At 47.7% G+C, this 21,757-nt stretch overlaps 59 non-coding genes across 59 annotated transcripts; all 59 read right to left on the bottom strand.

Annotated features, from left to right (window-relative positions):
- Positions 1–68: 68 nt before the first annotated feature.
- trnar-ucu (transfer RNA arginine (anticodon UCU)) lies at positions 69–158 on the bottom strand. The gene is given in 2 exon segments: positions 69–104; positions 122–158. It is a non-coding gene; the product is annotated as a tRNA-Arg (tRNA).
- A 785-nt stretch (positions 159–943) lies between these two features.
- trnar-ucu (transfer RNA arginine (anticodon UCU)) lies at positions 944–1,033 on the bottom strand. Its single transcript is given in 2 exon segments — positions 944–979; positions 997–1,033. It is a non-coding gene; the product is annotated as a tRNA-Arg (tRNA).
- An 80-nt stretch (positions 1,034–1,113) lies between these two features.
- trnat-agu (transfer RNA threonine (anticodon AGU)) lies at positions 1,114–1,187 on the bottom strand. The gene has a single exon. It is a non-coding gene; the product is annotated as a tRNA-Thr (tRNA).
- A 73-nt stretch (positions 1,188–1,260) lies between these two features.
- trnar-ucu (transfer RNA arginine (anticodon UCU)) lies at positions 1,261–1,350 on the bottom strand. The gene is given in 2 exon segments: positions 1,261–1,296; positions 1,314–1,350. It is a non-coding gene; the product is annotated as a tRNA-Arg (tRNA).
- Positions 1,351–1,430: 80 nt separating this feature from the next.
- On the bottom strand, positions 1,431–1,504 carry trnat-agu (transfer RNA threonine (anticodon AGU)). The gene has a single exon. It is a non-coding gene; the product is annotated as a tRNA-Thr (tRNA).
- A 243-nt stretch (positions 1,505–1,747) lies between these two features.
- On the bottom strand, positions 1,748–1,821 carry trnat-agu (transfer RNA threonine (anticodon AGU)). The gene has a single exon. It is a non-coding gene; the product is annotated as a tRNA-Thr (tRNA).
- A 243-nt stretch (positions 1,822–2,064) lies between these two features.
- Positions 2,065–2,138, bottom strand: trnat-agu (transfer RNA threonine (anticodon AGU)). Its single transcript has one exon. It is a non-coding gene; the product is annotated as a tRNA-Thr (tRNA).
- A 73-nt stretch (positions 2,139–2,211) lies between these two features.
- Positions 2,212–2,301, bottom strand: trnar-ucu (transfer RNA arginine (anticodon UCU)). Its single transcript is given in 2 exon segments — positions 2,212–2,247; positions 2,265–2,301. It is a non-coding gene; the product is annotated as a tRNA-Arg (tRNA).
- Positions 2,302–2,381: 80 nt separating this feature from the next.
- Positions 2,382–2,455, bottom strand: trnat-agu (transfer RNA threonine (anticodon AGU)). The gene has a single exon. It is a non-coding gene; the product is annotated as a tRNA-Thr (tRNA).
- A 73-nt stretch (positions 2,456–2,528) lies between these two features.
- On the bottom strand, positions 2,529–2,618 carry trnar-ucu (transfer RNA arginine (anticodon UCU)). Its single transcript is given in 2 exon segments — positions 2,529–2,564; positions 2,582–2,618. It is a non-coding gene; the product is annotated as a tRNA-Arg (tRNA).
- Positions 2,619–3,573: 955 nt separating this feature from the next.
- trnat-agu (transfer RNA threonine (anticodon AGU)) lies at positions 3,574–3,647 on the bottom strand. Its single transcript has one exon. It is a non-coding gene; the product is annotated as a tRNA-Thr (tRNA).
- Positions 3,648–3,720: 73 nt separating this feature from the next.
- trnar-ucu (transfer RNA arginine (anticodon UCU)) lies at positions 3,721–3,810 on the bottom strand. The gene is given in 2 exon segments: positions 3,721–3,756; positions 3,774–3,810. It is a non-coding gene; the product is annotated as a tRNA-Arg (tRNA).
- An 80-nt stretch (positions 3,811–3,890) lies between these two features.
- Positions 3,891–3,964, bottom strand: trnat-agu (transfer RNA threonine (anticodon AGU)). The gene has a single exon. It is a non-coding gene; the product is annotated as a tRNA-Thr (tRNA).
- Positions 3,965–4,207: 243 nt separating this feature from the next.
- On the bottom strand, positions 4,208–4,281 carry trnat-agu (transfer RNA threonine (anticodon AGU)). The gene has a single exon. It is a non-coding gene; the product is annotated as a tRNA-Thr (tRNA).
- Positions 4,282–5,229: 948 nt separating this feature from the next.
- trnar-ucu (transfer RNA arginine (anticodon UCU)) lies at positions 5,230–5,319 on the bottom strand. The gene is given in 2 exon segments: positions 5,230–5,265; positions 5,283–5,319. It is a non-coding gene; the product is annotated as a tRNA-Arg (tRNA).
- An 80-nt stretch (positions 5,320–5,399) lies between these two features.
- trnat-agu (transfer RNA threonine (anticodon AGU)) lies at positions 5,400–5,473 on the bottom strand. The gene has a single exon. It is a non-coding gene; the product is annotated as a tRNA-Thr (tRNA).
- Positions 5,474–5,863: 390 nt separating this feature from the next.
- trnar-ucu (transfer RNA arginine (anticodon UCU)) lies at positions 5,864–5,953 on the bottom strand. The gene is given in 2 exon segments: positions 5,864–5,899; positions 5,917–5,953. It is a non-coding gene; the product is annotated as a tRNA-Arg (tRNA).
- Positions 5,954–6,224: 271 nt separating this feature from the next.
- Positions 6,225–6,298, bottom strand: trnat-agu (transfer RNA threonine (anticodon AGU)). The gene has a single exon. It is a non-coding gene; the product is annotated as a tRNA-Thr (tRNA).
- Positions 6,299–6,541: 243 nt separating this feature from the next.
- trnat-agu (transfer RNA threonine (anticodon AGU)) lies at positions 6,542–6,615 on the bottom strand. Its single transcript has one exon. It is a non-coding gene; the product is annotated as a tRNA-Thr (tRNA).
- A 167-nt stretch (positions 6,616–6,782) lies between these two features.
- Positions 6,783–6,856, bottom strand: trnat-agu (transfer RNA threonine (anticodon AGU)). Its single transcript has one exon. It is a non-coding gene; the product is annotated as a tRNA-Thr (tRNA).
- Positions 6,857–6,929: 73 nt separating this feature from the next.
- Positions 6,930–7,019, bottom strand: trnar-ucu (transfer RNA arginine (anticodon UCU)). The gene is given in 2 exon segments: positions 6,930–6,965; positions 6,983–7,019. It is a non-coding gene; the product is annotated as a tRNA-Arg (tRNA).
- An 80-nt stretch (positions 7,020–7,099) lies between these two features.
- Positions 7,100–7,173, bottom strand: trnat-agu (transfer RNA threonine (anticodon AGU)). The gene has a single exon. It is a non-coding gene; the product is annotated as a tRNA-Thr (tRNA).
- A 73-nt stretch (positions 7,174–7,246) lies between these two features.
- trnar-ucu (transfer RNA arginine (anticodon UCU)) lies at positions 7,247–7,336 on the bottom strand. Its single transcript is given in 2 exon segments — positions 7,247–7,282; positions 7,300–7,336. It is a non-coding gene; the product is annotated as a tRNA-Arg (tRNA).
- An 80-nt stretch (positions 7,337–7,416) lies between these two features.
- On the bottom strand, positions 7,417–7,490 carry trnat-agu (transfer RNA threonine (anticodon AGU)). Its single transcript has one exon. It is a non-coding gene; the product is annotated as a tRNA-Thr (tRNA).
- A 390-nt stretch (positions 7,491–7,880) lies between these two features.
- trnar-ucu (transfer RNA arginine (anticodon UCU)) lies at positions 7,881–7,970 on the bottom strand. The gene is given in 2 exon segments: positions 7,881–7,916; positions 7,934–7,970. It is a non-coding gene; the product is annotated as a tRNA-Arg (tRNA).
- Positions 7,971–8,050: 80 nt separating this feature from the next.
- trnat-agu (transfer RNA threonine (anticodon AGU)) lies at positions 8,051–8,124 on the bottom strand. Its single transcript has one exon. It is a non-coding gene; the product is annotated as a tRNA-Thr (tRNA).
- A 243-nt stretch (positions 8,125–8,367) lies between these two features.
- trnat-agu (transfer RNA threonine (anticodon AGU)) lies at positions 8,368–8,441 on the bottom strand. The gene has a single exon. It is a non-coding gene; the product is annotated as a tRNA-Thr (tRNA).
- Positions 8,442–8,684: 243 nt separating this feature from the next.
- On the bottom strand, positions 8,685–8,758 carry trnat-agu (transfer RNA threonine (anticodon AGU)). Its single transcript has one exon. It is a non-coding gene; the product is annotated as a tRNA-Thr (tRNA).
- Positions 8,759–9,706: 948 nt separating this feature from the next.
- On the bottom strand, positions 9,707–9,796 carry trnar-ucu (transfer RNA arginine (anticodon UCU)). Its single transcript is given in 2 exon segments — positions 9,707–9,742; positions 9,760–9,796. It is a non-coding gene; the product is annotated as a tRNA-Arg (tRNA).
- An 80-nt stretch (positions 9,797–9,876) lies between these two features.
- trnat-agu (transfer RNA threonine (anticodon AGU)) lies at positions 9,877–9,950 on the bottom strand. The gene has a single exon. It is a non-coding gene; the product is annotated as a tRNA-Thr (tRNA).
- Positions 9,951–10,434: 484 nt separating this feature from the next.
- On the bottom strand, positions 10,435–10,508 carry trnat-agu (transfer RNA threonine (anticodon AGU)). The gene has a single exon. It is a non-coding gene; the product is annotated as a tRNA-Thr (tRNA).
- A 244-nt stretch (positions 10,509–10,752) lies between these two features.
- Positions 10,753–10,826, bottom strand: trnat-agu (transfer RNA threonine (anticodon AGU)). Its single transcript has one exon. It is a non-coding gene; the product is annotated as a tRNA-Thr (tRNA).
- A 243-nt stretch (positions 10,827–11,069) lies between these two features.
- trnat-agu (transfer RNA threonine (anticodon AGU)) lies at positions 11,070–11,143 on the bottom strand. Its single transcript has one exon. It is a non-coding gene; the product is annotated as a tRNA-Thr (tRNA).
- A 243-nt stretch (positions 11,144–11,386) lies between these two features.
- trnat-agu (transfer RNA threonine (anticodon AGU)) lies at positions 11,387–11,460 on the bottom strand. Its single transcript has one exon. It is a non-coding gene; the product is annotated as a tRNA-Thr (tRNA).
- Positions 11,461–11,703: 243 nt separating this feature from the next.
- trnat-agu (transfer RNA threonine (anticodon AGU)) lies at positions 11,704–11,777 on the bottom strand. The gene has a single exon. It is a non-coding gene; the product is annotated as a tRNA-Thr (tRNA).
- A 73-nt stretch (positions 11,778–11,850) lies between these two features.
- Positions 11,851–11,940, bottom strand: trnar-ucu (transfer RNA arginine (anticodon UCU)). The gene is given in 2 exon segments: positions 11,851–11,886; positions 11,904–11,940. It is a non-coding gene; the product is annotated as a tRNA-Arg (tRNA).
- Positions 11,941–12,020: 80 nt separating this feature from the next.
- Positions 12,021–12,094, bottom strand: trnat-agu (transfer RNA threonine (anticodon AGU)). Its single transcript has one exon. It is a non-coding gene; the product is annotated as a tRNA-Thr (tRNA).
- A 73-nt stretch (positions 12,095–12,167) lies between these two features.
- trnar-ucu (transfer RNA arginine (anticodon UCU)) lies at positions 12,168–12,257 on the bottom strand. The gene is given in 2 exon segments: positions 12,168–12,203; positions 12,221–12,257. It is a non-coding gene; the product is annotated as a tRNA-Arg (tRNA).
- An 80-nt stretch (positions 12,258–12,337) lies between these two features.
- trnat-agu (transfer RNA threonine (anticodon AGU)) lies at positions 12,338–12,411 on the bottom strand. Its single transcript has one exon. It is a non-coding gene; the product is annotated as a tRNA-Thr (tRNA).
- A 390-nt stretch (positions 12,412–12,801) lies between these two features.
- trnar-ucu (transfer RNA arginine (anticodon UCU)) lies at positions 12,802–12,891 on the bottom strand. Its single transcript is given in 2 exon segments — positions 12,802–12,837; positions 12,855–12,891. It is a non-coding gene; the product is annotated as a tRNA-Arg (tRNA).
- An 80-nt stretch (positions 12,892–12,971) lies between these two features.
- On the bottom strand, positions 12,972–13,045 carry trnat-agu (transfer RNA threonine (anticodon AGU)). The gene has a single exon. It is a non-coding gene; the product is annotated as a tRNA-Thr (tRNA).
- A 243-nt stretch (positions 13,046–13,288) lies between these two features.
- On the bottom strand, positions 13,289–13,362 carry trnat-agu (transfer RNA threonine (anticodon AGU)). Its single transcript has one exon. It is a non-coding gene; the product is annotated as a tRNA-Thr (tRNA).
- A 243-nt stretch (positions 13,363–13,605) lies between these two features.
- Positions 13,606–13,679, bottom strand: trnat-agu (transfer RNA threonine (anticodon AGU)). Its single transcript has one exon. It is a non-coding gene; the product is annotated as a tRNA-Thr (tRNA).
- A 948-nt stretch (positions 13,680–14,627) lies between these two features.
- trnar-ucu (transfer RNA arginine (anticodon UCU)) lies at positions 14,628–14,717 on the bottom strand. The gene is given in 2 exon segments: positions 14,628–14,663; positions 14,681–14,717. It is a non-coding gene; the product is annotated as a tRNA-Arg (tRNA).
- Positions 14,718–14,797: 80 nt separating this feature from the next.
- Positions 14,798–14,871, bottom strand: trnat-agu (transfer RNA threonine (anticodon AGU)). Its single transcript has one exon. It is a non-coding gene; the product is annotated as a tRNA-Thr (tRNA).
- Positions 14,872–15,431: 560 nt separating this feature from the next.
- On the bottom strand, positions 15,432–15,505 carry trnat-agu (transfer RNA threonine (anticodon AGU)). Its single transcript has one exon. It is a non-coding gene; the product is annotated as a tRNA-Thr (tRNA).
- Positions 15,506–15,748: 243 nt separating this feature from the next.
- On the bottom strand, positions 15,749–15,822 carry trnat-agu (transfer RNA threonine (anticodon AGU)). Its single transcript has one exon. It is a non-coding gene; the product is annotated as a tRNA-Thr (tRNA).
- Positions 15,823–16,305: 483 nt separating this feature from the next.
- trnat-agu (transfer RNA threonine (anticodon AGU)) lies at positions 16,306–16,379 on the bottom strand. The gene has a single exon. It is a non-coding gene; the product is annotated as a tRNA-Thr (tRNA).
- A 243-nt stretch (positions 16,380–16,622) lies between these two features.
- On the bottom strand, positions 16,623–16,696 carry trnat-agu (transfer RNA threonine (anticodon AGU)). Its single transcript has one exon. It is a non-coding gene; the product is annotated as a tRNA-Thr (tRNA).
- A 706-nt stretch (positions 16,697–17,402) lies between these two features.
- Positions 17,403–17,476, bottom strand: trnat-agu (transfer RNA threonine (anticodon AGU)). Its single transcript has one exon. It is a non-coding gene; the product is annotated as a tRNA-Thr (tRNA).
- A 243-nt stretch (positions 17,477–17,719) lies between these two features.
- On the bottom strand, positions 17,720–17,793 carry trnat-agu (transfer RNA threonine (anticodon AGU)). The gene has a single exon. It is a non-coding gene; the product is annotated as a tRNA-Thr (tRNA).
- A 73-nt stretch (positions 17,794–17,866) lies between these two features.
- On the bottom strand, positions 17,867–17,956 carry trnar-ucu (transfer RNA arginine (anticodon UCU)). The gene is given in 2 exon segments: positions 17,867–17,902; positions 17,920–17,956. It is a non-coding gene; the product is annotated as a tRNA-Arg (tRNA).
- Positions 17,957–18,911: 955 nt separating this feature from the next.
- On the bottom strand, positions 18,912–18,985 carry trnat-agu (transfer RNA threonine (anticodon AGU)). Its single transcript has one exon. It is a non-coding gene; the product is annotated as a tRNA-Thr (tRNA).
- Positions 18,986–19,228: 243 nt separating this feature from the next.
- Positions 19,229–19,302, bottom strand: trnat-agu (transfer RNA threonine (anticodon AGU)). Its single transcript has one exon. It is a non-coding gene; the product is annotated as a tRNA-Thr (tRNA).
- Positions 19,303–19,785: 483 nt separating this feature from the next.
- On the bottom strand, positions 19,786–19,859 carry trnat-agu (transfer RNA threonine (anticodon AGU)). The gene has a single exon. It is a non-coding gene; the product is annotated as a tRNA-Thr (tRNA).
- A 243-nt stretch (positions 19,860–20,102) lies between these two features.
- Positions 20,103–20,176, bottom strand: trnat-agu (transfer RNA threonine (anticodon AGU)). The gene has a single exon. It is a non-coding gene; the product is annotated as a tRNA-Thr (tRNA).
- A 706-nt stretch (positions 20,177–20,882) lies between these two features.
- On the bottom strand, positions 20,883–20,956 carry trnat-agu (transfer RNA threonine (anticodon AGU)). Its single transcript has one exon. It is a non-coding gene; the product is annotated as a tRNA-Thr (tRNA).
- Positions 20,957–21,199: 243 nt separating this feature from the next.
- trnat-agu (transfer RNA threonine (anticodon AGU)) lies at positions 21,200–21,273 on the bottom strand. The gene has a single exon. It is a non-coding gene; the product is annotated as a tRNA-Thr (tRNA).
- A 73-nt stretch (positions 21,274–21,346) lies between these two features.
- Positions 21,347–21,436, bottom strand: trnar-ucu (transfer RNA arginine (anticodon UCU)). The gene is given in 2 exon segments: positions 21,347–21,382; positions 21,400–21,436. It is a non-coding gene; the product is annotated as a tRNA-Arg (tRNA).
- Between the last annotated feature and the right edge of the window lie 321 nt (positions 21,437–21,757).

Here is a 21,757-nt window from a genome sequence, read left to right on the forward strand (position 1 = left end):
ATGGCTATTTACTGTGGATTGGTGTCATTAGTGAGGAGCGATGAATTTTGTTGTTTTCAAAGAAAAAACGACTCTGGTGGGACTCGAACCCACAACCTTTGAATGGCCACACACCTGCGTCTAGAAGTCCAATGCGCTATCCATTGCGCCACAGAGCCCAGTATGTGTTAAAGTTTTGACAGTTGCTCTTCAGCATGAGGCTGAATGTCATGACCTAACAACTGCTTACATAATAGAAAGGCACCGCTGGGATTTGAACCCAGGACTTCCTGTTTACTAGACAGGCGCTATGACCAGCTAAGCCATGGCGCCGCGCCATGGGACTCGAACCCACAACCTTTGAATGGCCACACACCTGCGTCTAGAAGTCTAATGCGCTATCCATTGCGCCACAGAGCCCAGTATGTGTTAAAGTTTTGACAGTTGCTCTTCAGCAGGAGGCTGAATGTCATGACCTAACAACTGCTTACATAATAGAAAGGCACTGCTGGGATTTGAACCCAGGACTTCCTGTTTACTAGACAGGCGCTATGACCAGCTAAGCCATGGCGCCACGCCATGGCTTTTTACTGTGGATTGGTGTCATTAGTGAGGAGCGATGAATTTTGTTGTTTTCAAAGAAAAAACGACTCTGGGGGGACTCGAACCCACAACCTTTGAATGGCCACACACCTGCGTCTAGAAGTCCAATGTGCTATCCATTGCGCCACAGAGCCCAGTATGTGTTAAAGTTTTGACAGTTGCTCTTCAGCATGAGGCTGAATGTCATGACCTAACAACTGCTTACATAATAGAAAGGAACCGCTGGGATTTGAACCCAGGACTTCCTGTTTACTAGACAGGCACTATGACCAGCTAAGCCACGGAGCCTCGCCATGGCTTTTTACTGTGGATTGGTGTCATTAGTGAGGAGCGATGAATTTTGTTGTTTTCAAAGAAAAAATGACTCTGGTGGGACTCGAACCCACAACCTTTGAATGGCCACACACCTGCGTCTAGAAGTCCAATGCGCTATCCATTGCGCCACAGAGCCCAGTATGTGTTAAAGTTTTGACAGTTGCTCTTCAGCATGAGGCTGAATGTCATGACCTAACAACTGCTTACATAATGGAAAGGCACCGCTGGGATTTGAACCCAGGACTTCCTGTTTACTAGACAGGCGCTATGACCAGCTAAGCCACGGCGCCACGCAATGGCTTTTTACTGTGGATTGGTGTCATTAGTGAGGAGCGATGAATTTTGTTGTTTTCAAAGAAAAAACGACTCTGGTGGGACTCGAACCCACAACCTTTGAATGGCCACACACCTGCGTCTAGAAGTCCAATGCGCTATCCATTGCGCCACAGAGCCCAGTATGTGTTAAAGTTTTGACAGTTGCTCTTCAGCATGAGGCTGAATGTCATGACCTAACAACTGCTTACATAATGGAAAGGCACCGCTGGGATTTGAACCCAGGACTTCCTGTTTACTAGACAGGCGCTATGACCAGCTAAGCCACGGCGCCACGCAATGGCTTTTTACTGTGGATTGGTGTCATTAGTGAGGAGCGATGAATTTTGTTGTTTTCAAAGAAAAAACGACTCTGGTGGGACTCGAACCCACAACCTTTGAATGGCCACACACCTGCGTCTAGAAGTCCAATGCGCTATCCATTGCACCACAGAGCCCAGTATGTGTTAAAGTTTTGACAGTTGCTCTTCAGCAGGAGGCTAAATGTCATGACCTAAAAACTGCTTACATAAAGGTAAGGCACCGCTGGGATTTGAACCCAGGACTTCCTGTTTACTAGACAGGCGCTATGACCAGCTAAGCCACGGCGCCGCGCCATGGCTTTTGACTGTGCATTGGTGTCATTAGTGAGGAGCGATGAATTTTGTTTTTTTCAAAGAAAAAATGACTCTGGTGGGACTTAAGCCCACAACCTTTGAATGGCCACACACCTGCGTCTAGAAGTCCAATGCGCTATCCATTGCGCCACAGAGCCCAGTATGTGTTAAAGTTTTGACAGTTGCTCTTCAGCATGAGGCTGAATGTCATGACCTAACAACTGCTTACATAATAGAAAGGCACCGCTGGGATTTGAACCCAGGACTTCCTGTTTACTAGACAGGCGCTATGACCAGCTAAGCCACGGCGCCACGCCATGGCTGTTTACTGTGGATTGGTGTCATTAGTGAGGAGCGATGAATTTTGTTGTTTTCAAAGAAAAAACGACTCTGGTGGGACTCGAACCCACAACCTTTGAATGGCCACACACCTGCGTCTAGAAGTCCAATGCGCTATCCATTGCGCCACAGAGCCCAGTATGTGTTAAAGTTTTGACAGTTGCTCTTCAGCATGAGGCTGAATGTCATGACCTAACAACTGCTTACATAATAGAAAGGCACCGCTGGGATTTGAACCCAGGACTTCCTGTTTACTAGACAGGCGCTATGACCAGCTAAGCCACGGCGCCACGCCATGGCTGTTTACTGTGGATTGGTGTCATTAGTGAGGAGCGATGAATTTTGTTGTTTTCAAAGAAAAAACGACTCTGGTGGGACTCGAACCCACAACCTTTGAATGGCCACACACCTGCGTCTAGAAGTCCAATGCGCTATCCATTGCGCCACAGAGCCCAGTATGTGTTAAAGTTTTGACAGTTGCTCTTCAGCATGAGGCTGAATGTCATGACCTAACAACTGCTTACATAATAGAAAGGCACCGCTGGGATTTGAACCCAGGACTTCCTGTTTACTAGACAGGCGCTATGACCAGCTAAGCCATGGCGCCGCGCCATGGGACTCGAACCCACAACCTTTGAATGGCCACACACCTGCGTCTAGAAGTCTAATGCGCTATCCATTGCGCCACAGAGCCCAGTATGTGTTAAAGTTTTGACAGTTGCTCTTCAGCAGGAGGCTGAATGTCATGACCTAACAACTGCTTACATAATAGAAAGGCACTGCTGGGATTTGAACCCAGGACTTCCTGTTTACTAGACAGGCGCTATGACCAGCTAAGCCATGGCGCCACGCCATGGCTTTTTACTGTGGATTGGTGTCATTAGTGAGGAGCGATGAATTTTGTTGTTTTCAAAGAAAAAACGACTCTGGGGGGACTCGAACCCACAACCTTTGAATGGCCACACACCTGCGTCTAGAAGTCCAATGTGCTATCCATTGCGCCACAGAGCCCAGTATGTGTTAAAGTTTTGACAGTTGCTCTTCAGCATGAGGCTGAATGTCATGACCTAACAACTGCTTACATAATAGAAAGGAACCGCTGGGATTTGAACCCAGGACTTCCTGTTTACTAGACAGGCGCTATGACCAGCTAAGCCACGGCGCCGCGCCATGGCTTTTGACTGTGCATTGGTGTCATTAGTGAGGAGCGATGAATTTTGTTGTTTTCAAAGAAAAAATGACTCTGGTGGGACTTAAGCCCACAACCTTTGAATGGCCACACACCTGCGTCTAGAAGTCCAATGCGCTATCCATTGCGCCACAGAGCCCAGTATGTGTTAAAGTTTTGACAGTTGCTCTTCAGCATGAGGCTGAATGTCATGACCTAACAACTGCTTACATAATAGAAAGGCACCGCTGGGATTTGAACCCAGGACTTCCTGTTTACTAGACAGGCGCTATGACCAGCTAAGCCACGGCGCCACGCAATGGCTTTTTACTGTGGATTGGTGTCATTAGTGAGGAGCGATGAATTTTGTTGTTTTCAAAGCAAAAACGACTCTGGTGGGACTTGAACCCACAACCTTTGAATGGCCACACACCTGCGTCTAGAAGTCCAATGCGCTATCCATTGCGCCACAGAGCCCAGTATGTGTTAAAGTTTTGACAGTTGCTCTTCAGCATGAGGCTGAATGTCATGACCTAACAACTGCTTACATAATAGAAAGGCACCGCTGGGATTTGAACCCAGGACTTCCTGTTTACTAGACAGGCGCTATGACCAGCTAAGCCACGGCGCCACGCCATGGCTTTTTACTGTGGATTGGTGTCATTAGTGAGGAGCGATGAATTTTGTTGTTTTCAAAGAAAAAACGACTCTGGTGGGACTCGAACCCACAACCTTTGAATGGCCACACACCTGCGTCTAGAAGTCCAATGCGCTATCCATTGCACCACAGAGCCCAGTATGTGTTAAAGTTTTGACAGTTGCTCTTCAGCATGAGGCTGAATGTCATGACCTAACAACTGCTTACATAATAGAAAGGCACCGCTGGGATTTGAACCCAGGACTTCCTGTTTACTAGACAGGCGCTATGACCAGCTAAGCCACGGCGCCACGACATGGCTTTTTACTGTGGATTGGTGTCATTAGTGAGGAGCGATGAATTTTGTTGTTTTCAAAGAAAAAACGACTCTGGGGGGACTCGAACCCACAACCTTTGAATGGCCACACACCTGCGTCTAGAAGTCCAATGCGCTATCCATTGCGCCACAGAGCCCAGTATGTGTTAAAGTTTTGACAGTTGCTCTTCAGCATGAGGCTGAATGTCATGACCTAACAACTGCTTACATAATAGAAAGGCACCGCTGGGATTTGAACCCAGGACTTCCTGTTTACTAGACAGGCGCTATGACCAGCTAAGCCATGGCGCCGCGCCATGGGACTCGAACCCACAACCTTTGAATGGCCACACACCTGCGTCTAGAAGTCTAATGCGCTATCCATTGCGCCACAGAGCCCAGTATGTGTTAAAGTTTTGACAGTTGCTCTTCAGCAGGAGGCTGAATGTCATGACCTAACAACTGCTTACATAATAGAAAGGCACCGCTGGGATTTGAACCCAGGACTTCCTGTTTACTAGACAGGCGCTATGACCAGCTAAGCCATGGCGCCACGCCATGGCTTTTTACTGTGGATTGGTGTCATTAGTGAGGAGCGATGAATTTTGTTGTTTTCAAAGAAAAAACGACTCTGGGGGGACTCGAACCCACAACCTTTGAATGGCCACACACCTGCGTCTAGAAGTCCAATGTGCTATCCATTGCGCCACAGAGCCCAGTATGTGTTAAAGTTTTGACAGTTGCTCTTCAGCATGAGGCTGAATGTCATGACCTAACAACTGCTTACATAATAGAAAGGCACCGCTGGGATTTGAACCCAGGACTTCCTGTTTACTAGACAGGCGCTATGACCAGCTAAGCCACGGAGCCTCGCCATGGCTTTTTACTGTGGATTGGTGTCATTAGTGAGGAGCGATGAATTTTGTTGTTTTCAAAGAAAAAATGACTCTGGTGGGACTCGAACCCACAACCTTTGAATGGCCACACACCTGCGTCTAGAAGTCCAATGCGCTATCCATTGCGCTACAGAGCCCAGTATGTGTTAAAGTTTTGACAGTTGCTCTTCAGCAGGAGGCTAAATGTCATGACCTAAAAACTGCTTACATAAAGGAAAGGCACCGCTGGGATTTGAACCCAGGACTTCCTGTTTACTAGACAGGCGCTATGACCAGCTAAGCCACGGCGCCGCGCCATGGCTTTTTACTGTGCATTGGTGTCATTAGTGAGGAGCGATGAATTTTGTTGTTTTCAAAGAAAAAACGACTCTGGTGGTACTCGAACCCACAACCTTTGAATGGCCACACACCTGCGTCTAGAAGTCCAATGGGCTATCCATTGCTCCACAGAGCCCAGTATGTGTTAAAGTTTTGACAGTTGCTCTTCAGCATGAGGCTGAATGTCATGACCTAACAACTGCTTACATAATAGAAAGGCACCGCTGGAATTTGAACCCAGGACTTCCTGTTTACTAGACAGGCGCTATGACCAGCTAAGCCACGGCGCCACGCCATGGCTTTTTACTGTGGATTGGTGTCATTAGTGAGGAGCAATGAATTTTGTTGTTTTCAAAGCAAAAACGACTCTGGTGGGACTCGAACCCACAACCTTTGAATGGCCACACACCTGCGTCTAGAAGTCCAATGCGCTATCCATTGCGCCACAGAGCCCAGTATGTGTTAAAGTTTTGACAGTTGCTCTTCAGCATGAGGCTGAATGTCATGACCTAACAACTGCTTACATAATAGAAAGGCACCGCTGGGATTTGAACCCAGGACTTCCTTCCTCGAACCCACAACCTTTGAATGGACACACACCTGCGTCTAGAAGTCCAATGCGCTATCCATTGCTCCACAGAGCCCAGTATGTGTTAAAGTTTTGACAGTTGCTCTTCAGCATGAGGCTGAATGTCATGACCTAACAACTGCTTACATAATAGAAAGGCACCGCTGGGATTTGAACCCAGGACTTCCTGTTTACTAGACAGGCGCTATGACCAGCTAAGCCACGGCGCCACGCCATGGCTTTTTACTGTGGATTGGTGTCATTAGTGAGGAGCGATGAATTTTGTTGTTTTCAAAGAAAAAACGACTTTGGTGGTACTCGAACCCACAACCTTTGAATGGCCACACACCTGCGTCTAGAAGTCCAATGCGCTATCCATTGCGCCACAGAGCCCAGTATGTGTTAAAGTTTTGACAGTTGCTCTTCAGCATGAGGCTGAATGTCATGACCTAACAACTGCTTACATAATACAAAGGCACCGCTGGGATTTGAACCCAGGACTTCCTGTTTACTAGACAGGCGCTATGACCAGCTAAGCCACGGCGCCGCGCCATGGGACTCGAACCCACAACCTTTGAATGGCCACACACCTGCGTCTAGAAGTCCAATGCGCTATCCATTGCGCCACAGAGCCCAGTATGTGTTAAAGTTTTGACAGTTGCTCTTCAGCATGAGGCTGAATGTCATGACCTAACAACTGCTTACATAATGGAAAGGCACCGCTGGGATTTGAACCCAGGACTTCCTGTTTACTAGACAGGCGCTATGACCAGCTAAGCCACGGCGCCACGCAATGGCTTTTTACTGTGGATTGGTGTCATTAGTGAGGAGCGATGAATTTTGTTGTTTTCAAAGAAAAAACGACTCTGGTGGGACTCGAACCCACAACCTTTGAATGGCCACACACCTGCGTCTAGAAGTCCAATGCGCTATCCATTGCGCCACAGAGCCCAGTATGTGTTAAAGTTTTGACAGTTGCTCTTCAGCATGAGGCTGAATGTCATGACCTAACAACTGCTTACATAATAGAAAGGCACCGCTGGGATTTGAACCCAGGACTTCCTGTTTACTAGACAGGCGCTATGACCAGCTAAGCCACGGCGCCACGCCATGGCTTTTTACTGTGGATTGGTGTCATTAGTGAGGAGCGATGAATTTTGTTGTTTTCAAAGAAAAAATGACTCTGGTGGGACTCGAACCCACAACCTTTGAATGGCCACACACCTGCGTCTAGAAGTCCAATGCGCTATCCATTGCGCCACAGAGCCCAGTATGTGTTAAAGTTTTGACAGTTGCTCTTCAGCAGGAGGCTAAATGTCATGACCTAAAAACTGCTTACATAAAGGAAAGGCACCGCTGGGATTTGAACCCAGGACTTCCTGTTTACTAGACAGGCGCTATGACCAGCTAAGCCACGGCGCCGTGCCATGGCTTTTGACTGTGCATTGGTGTCATTAGTGAGGAGCGATGAATTTTGTTGTTTTCAAAGAAAAAATGACTCTGGTGGGACTTAAGCCCACAACCTTTGAATGGCCACACACCTGCGTCTAGAAGTCCAATGCGCTATCCATTGCGCCACAGAGCCCAGTACGTGTTAAAGTTTTGACAGTTGCTCTTCAGCAGGAGGCTAAATGTCATGACCTAACAACTGCTTACATAAAGGAAAGGCACCGCTGGGATTTGAACCCAGGACTTCCTGTTTACTAGACAGGCGCTATGACCAGCTAAGCCACGACGCCACGCCATGGCTTTTTACTGTGCATTGGTGTCATTAGTGAGGAGCGATGAATTTTGTTGTTTTCAAAGAAAAAATGACTCTGGTGGGACTCGAACCCACAACCTTTGAATGGCCACACACCTGCGTCTAGAAGTCCAATGCGCTATCCATTGCGCCACAGAGCCCAGTATGTGTTAAAGTTTTGACAGTTGCTCTTCAGCATGAGGCTGAATGTCATGACCTAACAACTGCTTACATAATGGAAAGGCACCGCTGGGATTTGAACCCAGGACTTCCTGTTTACTAGACAGGCGCTATGACCAGCTAAGCCACGGCGCCACGCAATGGCTTTTTACTGTGGATTGGTGTCATTAGTGAGGAGCGATGAATTTTGTTGTTTTCAAAGCAAAAACGACTCTGGTGGGACTCTAACCCACAACCTTTGAATGGCCACACACCTGCGTCTAGAAGTCCAATGCGCTATCCATTGCGCCACAGAGCCCAGTATGTGTTAAAGTTTTGACAGTTGCTCTTCAGCATGAGGCTGAATGTCATGACCTAACAACTGCTTACATAATAGAAAGGCACCGCTGGGATTTGAACCCAGGACTTCCTGTTTACTAGACAGGCGCTATGACCAGCTAAGCCACGGCGCCACGCCATGGCTGTTTACTGTGGATTGGTGTCATTAGTGAGGAGCGATGAATTTTGTTGTTTTCAAAGAAAAAACGACTCTGGGGGGACTCGAACCCACAACCTTTGAATGGCCACACACCTGCGTCTAGAAGTCCAATGCGCTATCCATTGCGCCACAGAGCCCAGTATGTGTTAAAGTTTTGACAGTTGCTCTTCAGCATGAGGCTGAATGTCATGACCTAACAACTGCTTACATAATAGAAAGGCACCGCTGGGATTTGAACCCAGGACTTCCTGTTTACTAGACAGGCGCTATGACCAGCTAAGCCACGGCGCCACGCCATGGCTGTTTACTGTGGATTGGTGTCATTGATGAGGAGCGATGAATTTTGTTGTTTTCAAAGAAAAAACGACTCTGGTGGGACTCGAACCCACAACCTTTGAATGGCCACACACCTGCGTCTAGAAGTCCACTGCGCTATCCATTGCGCCACAGAGCCCAGTATGTGTTAAAGTTTTGACAGTTGCTCTTCAGCATGAGGCTGAATGTCATGACCTAACAACTGCTTACATAATAGAAAGGCACCGCTGGGATTTGAACCCAGGACTTCCTGTTTACTAGACAGGCGCTATGACCAGCTAAGCCATGGCGCCGCGCCATGGGACTCGAACCCACAACCTTTGAATGGCCACACACCTGCGTCTAGAAGTCTAATGCGCTATCCATTGCGCCACAGAGCCCAGTATGTGTTAAAGTTTTGACAGTTGCTCTTCAGCAGGAGGCTGAATGTCATGACCTAACAACTGCTTACATAATAGAAAGGCACCGCTGGGATTTGAACCCAGGACTTCCTGTTTACTAGACAGGCGCTATGACCAGCTAAGCCATGGCGCCACGCCATGGCTTTTTACTGTGGATTGGTGTCATTAGTGAGGAGCGATGAATTTTGTTGTTTTCAAAGAAAAAACGACTCTGGGGGGACTCGAACCCACAACCTTTGAATGGCCACACACCTGCGTCTAGAAGTCCAATGTGCTATCCATTGCGCCACAGAGCCCAGTATGTGTTAAAGTTTTGACAGTTGCTCTTCAGCATGAGGCTGAATGTCATGACCTAACAACTGCTTACATAATAGAAAGGCACCGCTGGGATTTGAACCCAGGACTTCCTGTTTACTAGACAGGCGCTATGACCAGCTAAGCCACGGAGCCTCGCCATGGCTTTTTACTGTGGATTGGTGTCATTAGTGAGGAGCGATGAATTTTGTTGTTTTCAAAGAAAAAATGACTCTGGTGGGACTCGAACCCACAACTTTTGAATGGCCACACACCTGCGTCTAGAAGTCCAATGCGCTATCCATTGCGCCACAGAGCCCAGTATGTGTTAAAGTTTTGACAGTTGCTCTTCAGCAGGAGGCTAAATGTCATGACCTAAAAACTGCTTACATAAAGGAAAGGCACCGCTGGGATTTGAACCCAGGACTTCCTGTTTACTAGACAGGCGCTATGACCAGCTAAGCCACGGCGCCGCGCCATGGCTTTTTACTGTGCATTGGTGTCATTAGTGAGGAGCGATGAATTTTGTTGTTTTCAAAGAAAAAACGACTCTGGTGGTACTCGAACCCACAACCTTTGAATGGCCACACACCTGCGTCTAGAAGTCCAATGCGCTATCCATTGCACCACAGAGCCCAGTATGTGTTAAAGTTTTGACAGTTGCTCTTCAGCATGAGGCTGAATGTCATGACCTAACAACTGCTTACATAATAGAAAGGCACCGCTGGGATTTGAACCCAGGACTTCCTGTTTACTAGACAGGCGCTATGACCAGCTAAGCCACAGCGCCGCGCCATGGGACTCGAACCCACAACCTTTGAATGGCCACACACCTGCGTCTAGAAGTCCAATGCGCTATCCATTGCGCCACAGAGCCCAGTATGTGTTAAAGTTTTGACAGTTGCTCTTCAGCAGGAGGCTAAATGTCATGACCTAACAACTGCTTACATAAAGGAAAGGCACCGCTGGGATTTGAACCCAGGACTTCCTGTTTACTAGACAGGCGCTATGACCAGCTAAGCCACGGCGCCACGCCATGGCTTTTTACTGTGCATTGCTGTCATTAGTGAGGAGCGATGAATTTTGTTGTTTTCAAAGAAAAAAATGACTCGGGTGGGACTCGAACCCACAACCTTTGAATGGCCACACACCTGCGTCTAGAAGTCCAATGCGCTATCCATTGCGCCACAAAGCCCAGTTTGTGTTAAAGTTTTGACAGTTGCTCTTCAGCATGAGGCTGAATGTCATGACCTAACAACTGCTTACATAAAGGAAAGGCACCGCTGGGATTTGAACCCAGGACTTCCTGTTTACTAGACAGGCGCTATGACCAGCTAAGCCACGGCGCCGCGCCATGGCTTTTTACTGTGCATTGGTGTCAATAGTGAGGAGCGATGAATTTTGTTGTTTTCAAAGAAAAAACAACTCTGGTGGTACTCGAACCCACAACCTTTGAATGGCCACACACCTGCGTCTAGAAGTCCAATGCGCTATCCATTGCGCCACAGAGCCCAGTATGTGTTAAAGTTTTGACAGTTGCTCTTCAGCAGGAGGCTAAATGTCATGACCTAACAACTGCTTACATAAAGGAAAGGCACCGCTGGGATTTGAACCCAGGACTTCCTGTTTACTAGACAGGCGCTATGACCAGCTAAGCCACGGCGCCGCGCCATGGCTTTTTACTGTGCATTGGTGTCATTAGTGAGGAGCGATGAATTTTGTTGTTTTCAAAGAAAAAACGACTCTGGTGGTACTCGAACCCACAACCTTTGAATGGCCACACACCTGCGTCTAGAAGTCCAATGCGCTATCCATTGCGCCACAGAGCCCAGTATGTGTTAAAGTTTTGACAGTTGCTCTTCAGCATGAGGCTGAATGTCATGACCTAACAACTGCTTACATAATAGAAAGGCACCGCTGGGATTTGAACCCAGGACTTCCTGTTTACTAGACAGGCGCTATGACCAGCTAAGCCACGGCGCCACGCCATGGCTTTTTACTGTGGATTGGTGTTATTAGTGAGGAGCGATGAATTTTGTTGTTTTCAAAGAAAAAACGACTCTGGTGGTACTCGAACCCACAACCTTTGAATGGCCACACACCTGCGTCTAGAAGTCCAATGCGCTATCCATTGCGCCACAGAGCCCAGTATGTGTTAAAGTTTTGACAGTTGCTCTTCAGCATGAGGCTGAATGTCATGACCTAACAACTGCTTACATAATAGAAAGGCACCGCTGGGATTTGAACCCAGGACTTCCTGTTTACTAGACAGGCGCTATGACCAGCTAAGCCACGGCGCCACGCAATGGCTTTTTACTGTGGATTGGTGTCATTAGTGAGGAGCGATGAATTTTGTTGTTTTCAAAGAAAAAACGACTCTGGTGGGACTCGAACCCACAACCTTTGAATGGCCACACACCTGCGTCTAGAAGTCCAATGCGCTATCCATTGCGCCACAGAGCCCAGTATGTGTTAAAGTTTTGACAGTTGCTCTTCAGCATGAGGCTGAATGTCATGACCTAACAACTGCTTACATAATAGAAAGGCACCGCTGGGATTTGAACCCAGGACTTCCTGTTTACTAGACAGGCGCTATGACCAGCTAAGCCACGGCGCCACGCCATGGCTTTTTACTGTGGATTGGTGTCATTAGTGAGGAGCGATGAATTTTGTTGTTTTCAAAGAAAAAATGACTCTGGTGGGACTCGAACCCACAACCTTTGAATGGCCACACACCTGCGTCTAGAAGTCCAATGCGCTATCCATTGCGCCACAGAGCCCAGTATGTGTTAAAGTTTTGACAGTTGCTCTTCAGCAGGAGGCTAAATGTCATGACCTAAAAACTGCTTACATAAAGGAAAGGCACCGCTGGGATTTGAACCCAGGACTTCCTGTTTACTAGACAGGCGCTATGACCAGCTAAGCCACGGCGCCGTGCCATGGCTTTTGACTGTGCATTGGTGTCATTAGTGAGGAGCGATGAATTTTGTTGTTTTCAAAGAAAAAATGACTCTGGTGGGACTTAAGCCCACAACCTTTGAATGGCCACACACCTGCGTCTAGAAGTCCAATGCGCTATCCATTGCGCCACAGAGCCCAGTACGTGTTAAAGTTTTGACAGTTGCTCTTCAGCAGGAGGCTAAATGTCATGACCTAACAACTGCTTACATAAAGGAAAGGCACCGCTGGGATTTGAACCCAGGACTTCCTGTTTACTAGACAGGCGCTATGACCAGCTAAGCCACGACGCCACGCCATGGCTTTTTACTGTGCATTGGTGTCATTAGTGAGGAGCGATGAATTTTGTTGTTTTCAAAGAAAAAATGACTCTGGTGGGACTCGAACCCACAACCTTTGAATGGCCACACACCTGCGTCTAGAAGTCCAATGCGCTATCCATTGCGCCACAGAGCCCAGTATGTGTTAAAGTTTTGACAGTTGCTCTTCAGCATGAGGCTGAATGTCATGACCTAACAACTGCTTACATAATGGAAAGGCACCGCTGGGATTTGAACCCAGGACTTCCTGTTTACTAGACAGGCGCTATGACCAGCTAAGCCACGGCGCCACGCAATGGCTTTTTACTGTGGATTGGTGTCATTAGTGAGGAGCGATGAATTTTGTTGTTTTCAAAGCAAAAACGACTCTGGTGGGACTCTAACCCACAACCTTTGAATGGCCACACACCTGCGTCTAGAAGTCCAATGCGCTATCCATTGCGCCACAGAGCCCAGTATGTGTTAAAGTTTTGACAGTTGCTCTTCAGCATGAGGCTGAATGTCATGACCTAACAACTGCTTACATAATAGAAAGGCACCGCTGGGATTTGAACCCAGGACTTCCTGTTTACTAGACAGGCGCTATGACCAGCTAAGCCACGGCGCCACGACATGGCTTTTTACTGTGGATTGGTGTCATTAGTGAGGAGCGATGAATTTTGTTGTTTTCAAAGAAAAAACGACTCTGGGGGGACTCGAACCCACAACCTTTGAATGGCCACACACCTGCGTCTAGAAGTCCAATGCGCTATCCATTGCGCCACAGAGCCCAGTATGTGTTAAAGTTTTGACAGTTGCTCTTCAGCATGAGGCTGAATGTCATGACCTAACAACTGCTTACATAATAGAAAGGCACCGCTGGGATTTGAACCCAGGACTTCCTGTTTACTAGACAGGCGCTATGACCAGCTAAGCCACGGCGCCACGCCATGGCTGTTTACTGTGGATTGGTGTCATTGATGAGGAGCGATGAATTTTGTTGTTTTCAAAGAAAAAACGACTCTGGTGGGACTCGAACCCACAACCTTTGAATGGCCACACACCTGCGTCTAGAAGTCCACTGCGCTATCCATTGCGCCACAGAGCCCAGTATGTGTTAAAGTTTTGACAGTTGCTCTTCAGCATGAGGCTGAATGTCATGACCTAACAACTGCTTACATAATAGAAAGGCACCGCTGGGATTTGAACCCAGGACTTCCTGTTTACTAGACAGGCGCTATGACCAGCTAAGCCATGGCGCCGCGCCATGGGACTCGAACCCACAACCTTTGAATGGCCACACACCTGCGTCTAGAAGTCTAATGCGCTATCCATTGCGCCACAGAGCCCAGTATGTGTTAAAGTTTTGACAGTTGCTCTTCAGCAGGAGGCTGAATGTCATGACCTAACAACTGCTTACATAATAGAAAGGCACCGCTGGGATTTGAACCCAGGACTTCCTGTTTACTAGACAGGCGCTATGACCAGCTAAGCCATGGCGCCACGCCATGGCTTTTTACTGTGGATTGGTGTCATTAGTGAGGAGCGATGAATTTTGTTGTTTTCAAAGAAAAAACGACTCTGGGGGGACTCGAACCCACAACCTTTGAATGGCCACACACCTGCGTCTAGAAGTCCAATGTGCTATCCATTGCGCCACAGAGCCCAGTATGTGTTAAAGTTTTGACAGTTGCTCTTCAGCATGAGGCTGAATGTCATGACCTAACAACTGCTTACATAATAGAAAGGCACCGCTGGGATTTGAACCCAGGACTTCCTGTTTACTAGACAGGCGCTATGACCAGCTAAGCCACGGAGCCTCGCCATGGCTTTTTACTGTGGATTGGTGTCATTAGTGAGGAGCGATGAATTTTGTTGTTTTCAAAGAAAAAATGACTCTGGTGGGACTCGAACCCACAACTTTTGAATGGCCACACACCTGCGTCTAGAAGTCCAATGCGCTATCCATTGCGCCACAGAGCCCAGTATGTGTTAAAGTTTTGACAGTTGCTCTTCAGCAGGAGGCTAAATGTCATGACCTAAAAACTGCTTACATAAAGGAAAGGCACCGCTGGGATTTGAACCCAGGACTTCCTGTTTACTAGACAGGCGCTATGACCAGCTAAGCCACGGCGCCGCGCCATGGCTTTTTACTGTGCATTGGTGTCATTAGTGAGGAGCGATGAATTTTGTTGTTTTCAAAGAAAAAACGACTCTGGTGGTACTCGAACCCACAACCTTTGAATGGCCACACACCTGCGTCTAGAAGTCCAATGCGCTATCCATTGCTCCACAGAGCCCAGTATGTGTTAAAGTTTTGACAGTTGCTCTTCAGCATGAGGCTGAATGTCATGACCTAACAACTGCTTACATAATAGAAAGGCACCGCTGGAATTTGAACCCAGGACTTCCTGTTTACTAGACAGGCGCTATGACCAGCTAAGCCACGGCGCCACGCCATGGCTTTTTACTGTGGATTGGTGTCATTAGTGAGGAGCGATGAATTTTGTTGTTTTCAAAGAAAAAACGACTTTGGTGGTACTCGAACCCACAACCTTTGAATGGCCACACACCTGCGTCTAGAAGTCCAATGCGCTATCCATTGCGCCACAGAGCCCAGTATGTGTTAAAGTTTTGACAGTTGCTCTTCAGCAGGAGGCTAAATGTCATGACCTAACAACTGCTTACATAAAGGAAAGGCACCGCTGGGATTTGAACCCAGGACTTCCTGTTTACTAGACAGGCGCTATGACCAGCTAAGCCACGGCGCCGCGCCATGGCTTTTTACTGTGCATTGGTGTCATTAGTGAGGAGCGATGAATTTTGTTGTTTTCAAAGAAAAAACGACTCTGGTGGTACTCGAACCCACAACCTTTGAATGGCCACACACCTGCGTCTAGAAGTCCAATGCGCTATCCATTGCGCCACAGAGCCCAGTATGTGTTAAAGTTTTGACAGTTGCTCTTCAGCATGAGGCTGAATGTCATGACCTAACAACTGCTTACATAATAGAAAGGCACCGCTGGGATTTGAACCCAGGACTTCCTGTTTACTAGACAGGCGCTATGACCAGCTAAGCCACGGCGCCACGCCATGGCTTTTTACTGTGGATTGGTGTTATTAGTGAGGAGCGATGAATTTTGTTGTTTTCAAAGAAAAAACGACTCTGGTGGTACTCGAACCCACAACCTTTGAATGGCCACACACCTGCGTCTAGAAGTCCAATGCGCTATCCATTGCGCCACAGAGCCCAGTATGTGTTAAAGTTTTGACAGTTGCTCTTCAGCATGAGGCTGAATGTCATGACCTAACAACTGCTTACATAATAGAAAGGCACCGCTGGGATTTGAACCCAGGACTTCCTGTTTACTAGACAGGCGCTATGACCAGCTAAGCCCAGCGCCGCGCCATGGGACTCGAATCCACAACCTTTGAATGGCCACACACCTGCGTCTAGAAGTCCAATGCGCTATCCATTGCGCCACAGAGCCCAGTATGTGTTAAAGTTTTGACAGTTGCTCTTCAGCAGGAGGCTAAATGTCATGACCTAACAACTGCTTACATAAAGGAAAGGCACCGCTGGGATTTGAACCCAGGACTTCCTGTTTACTAGACAGGCGCTATGACCAGCTAAGCCACGGTGCCGCGCCATGGCTTTTTACTGTGGATTGGTGTCATTAGTGAGGAGCGATGAATTTTGTTGTTTTCAAAGAAAAAATGACTCGGGTGGGACTCGAACCCACAACCTTTGAATGGCCACACACCTGCGTCTAGAAGTCCAATGCGCTATCCATTGCGCCACAAAGCCCAGTTTGTGTTAAAGTTTTGACAGTTGCTCTTCAGCATGAGGCTGAATGTCATGACCTAACAACTGCTTACATAAAGGAAAGGCACCGCTGGGATTTGAACCCAGGACTTCCTGTTTACTAGACAGGCGCTATGACCAGCTAAGCCACGGCGCCGCGCCATGGCTTTTTACTGTGCATTGGTGTCATTAGTGAGGAGCGATGAATTTTGTTGTTTTCAAAGAAAAAACGACTCTGGTGGTACTCGAACCCACAACCTTTGAATGGCCACACACCTGCGTCTAGAAGTCCAATGCGCTATCCATTGCTCCACAGAGCCCAGTATGTGTTAAAGTTTTGACAGTTGCTCTTCAGCATGAGGCTGAATGTCATGACCTAACAACTGCTTACATAATAGAAAGGCACCGCTGGAATTTGAACCCAGGACTTCCTGTTTACTAGACAGGCGCTATGACCAGCTAAGCCACGGCGCCACGCCATGGCTTTTTACTGTGGATTGGTGTCATTAGTGAGGAGCGATGAATTTTGTTGTTTTCAAAGAAAAAACGACTCTGGTGGGACTCGAACCCACAACCTTTGAATGGCCACACACCTGCGTCTAGAAGTCCAATGCGCTATCCATTGCTCCACAGAGCCCAGTATGTGTTAAAGTTTTGACAGTTGCTCTTCAGCATGAGGCTGAATGTCATGACCTAACAACTGCTTACATAATAGAAAGGCACCGCTGGGATTTGAACCCAGGACTTCCTGTTTACTAGACCAATCCATTGCGCCACAAAGCCCAGTTTGTGTTAAAGTTTTGACAGTTGCTCTTCAGGATGAGGCTGAATGTCATGACCTAACAACTGCTTACATAAAGGAAAGGCACCGCTGGGATTTGAACCCAGGACTTCCTGTTTACTAGACAGGCGCTATGACCAGCTAAGCCACGGCGCCGCGCCATGGCTTTTTACTGTGCATTGGTGTCATTAGTGAGGAGCGATGAATTTTGTTGTTTTCAAAGAAAAAACGACTCTGGTGGTACTCGAACCCACAACCTTTGAATGGCCACACACCTGCGTCTAGAAGTCCAATGCGCTATCCATTGCGCCACAGAGCCCAGTATGTGTTAAAGTTTTGACAGTTGCTCTTCAGCATGAGGCTGAATGTCATGACCTAACAACTGCTTACATAATAGAAAGGCACCGCTGGGATTTGAACCCAGGACTTCCTGTTTACTAGACAGGCGCTATGACCAGCTAAGCCACGGCGCCACGCCATGGCTGTTTACTGTGGATTGGTGTCATTATTGAGGAGCGATGAATTTTGTTGTTTTCAAAGAAAAAACGACTCTGGTGGGACTCGAACCCACAACCTTTGAATGGCCACACACCTGCGCCTAGAAGTCCAATGCGCTATCCATTGCGCCACAGAGCCCAGTATGTGTTAAAGTTTTGACAGTTGCTCTTCAGCATGAGGCTGAATGTCATGACCTAACAACTGCTTACATAATAGAAAGGGACCGCTGGGATTTGAACCCAGGACTTCCTGTTTACTAGACAGGCGCTATGACCAGCTAAGCCATGGCGCCGCGCCATGGGACTCGAACCCACAACCTTTGAATGGCCACACACCTGCGTCTAGAAGTCTAATGCGCTATCCATTGCGCCACAGAGCCCAGTATGTGTTAATGTTTTGACAGTTGCTCTTCAGCAGGAGGCTGAATGTCATGACCTAACAACTGCTTACATAATAGAAAGGCACCGCTGGGATTTGAACCCAGGACTTCCTGTTTACTAGACAGGCGCTATGACCAGCTAAGCCATGGCGCCACGCCATGGCTTTTTACTGTGGATTGGTGTCATTAGTGAGGAGCGATGAATTTTGTTGTTTTCAAAGAAAAAATGACTCGGGTGGGACTCGAACCCACAACCTTTGAATGGCCACACACCTGCGTCTAGAAGTCCAATGCGCTATCCATTGCTCCACAGAGCCCAGTATGTGTTAAAGTTTTGACAGTTGCTCTTCAGCATGAGGCTGAATGTCATGACCTAACAACTGCTTACATAATAGAAAGGCACCGCTGGAATTTGAACCCAGGACTTCCTGTTTACTAGACAGGCGCTATGACCAGCTAAGCCACGGCGCCACGCCATGGCTTTTTACTGTGGATTGGTGTCATTAGTGAGGAGCGATGAATTTTGTTGTTTTCAAAGAAAAAACGACTTTGGTGGTACTCGAACCCACAACCTTTGAATGGCCACACACCTGCGTCTAGAAGTCCAATGCGCTATCCATTGCGCCACAGAGCCCAGTATGTGTTAAAGTTTTGACAGTTGCTCTTCAGCAGGAGGCTAAATGTCATGACCTAACAACTGCTTACATAAAGGAAAGGCACCGCTGGGATTTGAACCCAGGACTTCCTGTTTACTAGACAGGCGCTATGACCAGCTAAGCCACGGCGCCGCGCCATGGCTTTTTACTGTGCATTGGTGTCATTAGTGAGGAGCGATGAATTTTGTTGTTTTCAAAGAAAAAACGACTCTGGTGGTACTCGAACCCACAACCTTTGAATGGCCACACACCTGCGTCTAGAAGTCCAATGCGCTATCCATTGCGCCACAGAGCCCAGTATGTGTTAAAGTTTTGACAGTTGCTCTTCAGCATGAGGCTGAATGTCATGACCTAACAACTGCTTACATAATAGAAAGGCACCGCTGGGATTTGAACCCAGGACTTCCTGTTTACTAGACAGGCGCTATGACCAGCTAAGCCACGGCGCCACGCCATGGCTTTTTACTGTGGATTGGTGTTATTAGTGAGGAGCGATGAATTTTGTTGTTTTCAAAGAAAAAACGACTCTGGTGGTACTCGAACCCACAACCTTTGAATGGCCACACACCTGCGTCTAGAAGTCCAATGCGCTATCCATTGCGCCACAGAGCCCAGTATGTGTTAAAGTTTTGACAGTTGCTCTTCAGCATGAGGCTGAATGTCATGACCTAACAACTGCTTACATAATAGAAAGGCACCGCTGGGATTTGAACCCAGGACTTCCTGTTTACTAGACAGGCGCTATGACCAGCTAAGCCCAGCGCCGCGCCATGGGACTCGAATCCACAACCTTTGAATGGCCACACACCTGCGTCTAGAAGTCCAATGCGCTATCCATTGCGCCACAGAGCCCAGTATGTGTTAAAGTTTTGACAGTTGCTCTTCAGCAGGAGGCTAAATGTCATGACCTAACAACTGCTTACATAAAGGAAAGGCACCGCTGGGATTTGAACCCAGGACTTCCTGTTTACTAGACAGGCGCTATGACCAGCTAAGCCACGGTGCCGCGCCATGGCTTTTTACTGTGGATTGGTGTCATTAGTGAGGAGCGATGAATTTTGTTGTTTTCAAAGAAAAAATGACTCGGGTGGGACTCGAACCCACAACCTTTGAATGGCCACACACCTGCGTCTAGAAGTCCAATGCGCTATCCATTGCGCCACAAAGCCCAGTTTGTGTTAAAGTTTTGACAGTTGCTCTTCAGCATGAGGCTGAATGTCATGACCTAACAACTGCTTACATAAAGGAAAGGCACCGCTGGGATTTGAACCCAGGACTTCCTGTTTACTAGACAGGCGCTATGACCAGCTAAGCCACGGCGCCGCGCCATGGCTTTTTACTGTGCATTGGTGTCATTAGTGAGGAGCGATGAATTTTGTTGTTTTCAAAGAAAAAACGACTCTGGTGGTACTCGAACCCACAACCTTTGAATGGCCACACACCTGCGTCTAGAAGTCCAATGCGCTATCCATTGCTCCACAGAGCCCAGTATGTGTTAAAGTTTTGACAGTTGCTCTTCAGCATGAGGCTGAATGTCATGACCTAACAACTGCTTACATAATAGAAAGGCACCGCTGGAATTTGAACCCAGGACTTCCTGTTTACTAGACAGGCGCTATGACCAGCTAAGCCACGGCGCCACGCCATGGCTTTTTACTGTGGATTGGTGTCATTAGTGAGGAGCGATGAATTTTGTTGTTTTCAAAGAAAAAACGACTCTGGTGGGACTCGAACCCACAACCTTTGAATGGCCACACACCTGCGTCTAGAAGTCCAATGCGCTATCCATTGCTCCACAGAGCCCAGTATGTGTTAAAGTTTTGACAGTTGCTCTTCAGCATGAGGCTGAATGTCATGACCTAACAACTGCTTACATAATAGAAAGGCACCGCTGGGATTTGAACCCAGGACTTCCTGTTTACTAGACCAATCCATTGCGCCACAAAGCCCAGTTTGTGTTAAAGTTTTGACAGTTGCTCTTCAGGATGAGGCTGAATGTCATGACCTAACAACTGCTTACATAAAGGAAAGGCACCGCTGGGATTTGAACCCAGGACTTCCTGTTTACTAGACAGGCGCTATGACCAGCTAAGCCACGGCGCCGCGCCATGGCTTTTTACTGTGCATTGGTGTCATTAGTGAGGAGCGATGAATTTTGTTGTTTTCAAAGAAAAAACGACTCTGGTGGTACTCGAACCCACAACCTTTGAATGGCCACACACCTGCGTCTAGAAGTCCAATGCGCTATCCATTGCGCCACAGAGCCCAGTATGTGTTAAAGTTTTGACAGTTGCTCTTCAGCATGAGGCTGAATGTCATGACCTAACAACTGCTTACATAATAGAAAGGCACCGCTGGGATTTGAACCCAGGACTTCCTGTTTACTAGACAGGCGCTATGACCAGCTAAGCCACGGCGCCACGCCATGGCTGTTTACTGTGGATTGGTGTCATTATTGAGGAGCGATGAATTTTGTTGTTTTCAAAGAAAAAACGACTCTGGTGGGACTCGAACCCACAACCTTTGAATGGCCACACACCTGCGCCTAGAAGTCCAATGCGCTATCCATTGCGCCACAGAGCCCAGTATGTGTTAAAGTTTTGACAGTTGCTCTTCAGCATGAGGCTGAATGTCATGACCTAACAACTGCTTACATAATAGAAAGGGACCGCTGGGATTTGAACCCAGGACTTCCTGTTTACTAGACAGGCGCTATGACCAGCTAAGCCATGGCGCCGCGCCATGGGACTCGAACCCACAACCTTTGAATGGCCACACACCTGCGTCTAGAAGTCTAATGCGCTATCCATTGCGCCACAGAGCCCAGTATGTGTTAATGTTTTGACAGTTGCTCTTCAGCAGGAGGCTGAATGTCATGACCTAACAACTGCTTACATAATAGAA

Source organism: Brachyhypopomus gauderio, chromosome 7 (assembly GCF_052324685.1).
Source record: "Brachyhypopomus gauderio isolate BG-103 chromosome 7, BGAUD_0.2, whole genome shotgun sequence".
Lineage (NCBI taxonomy): Eukaryota > Metazoa > Chordata > Actinopteri > Gymnotiformes > Hypopomidae > Brachyhypopomus > Brachyhypopomus gauderio.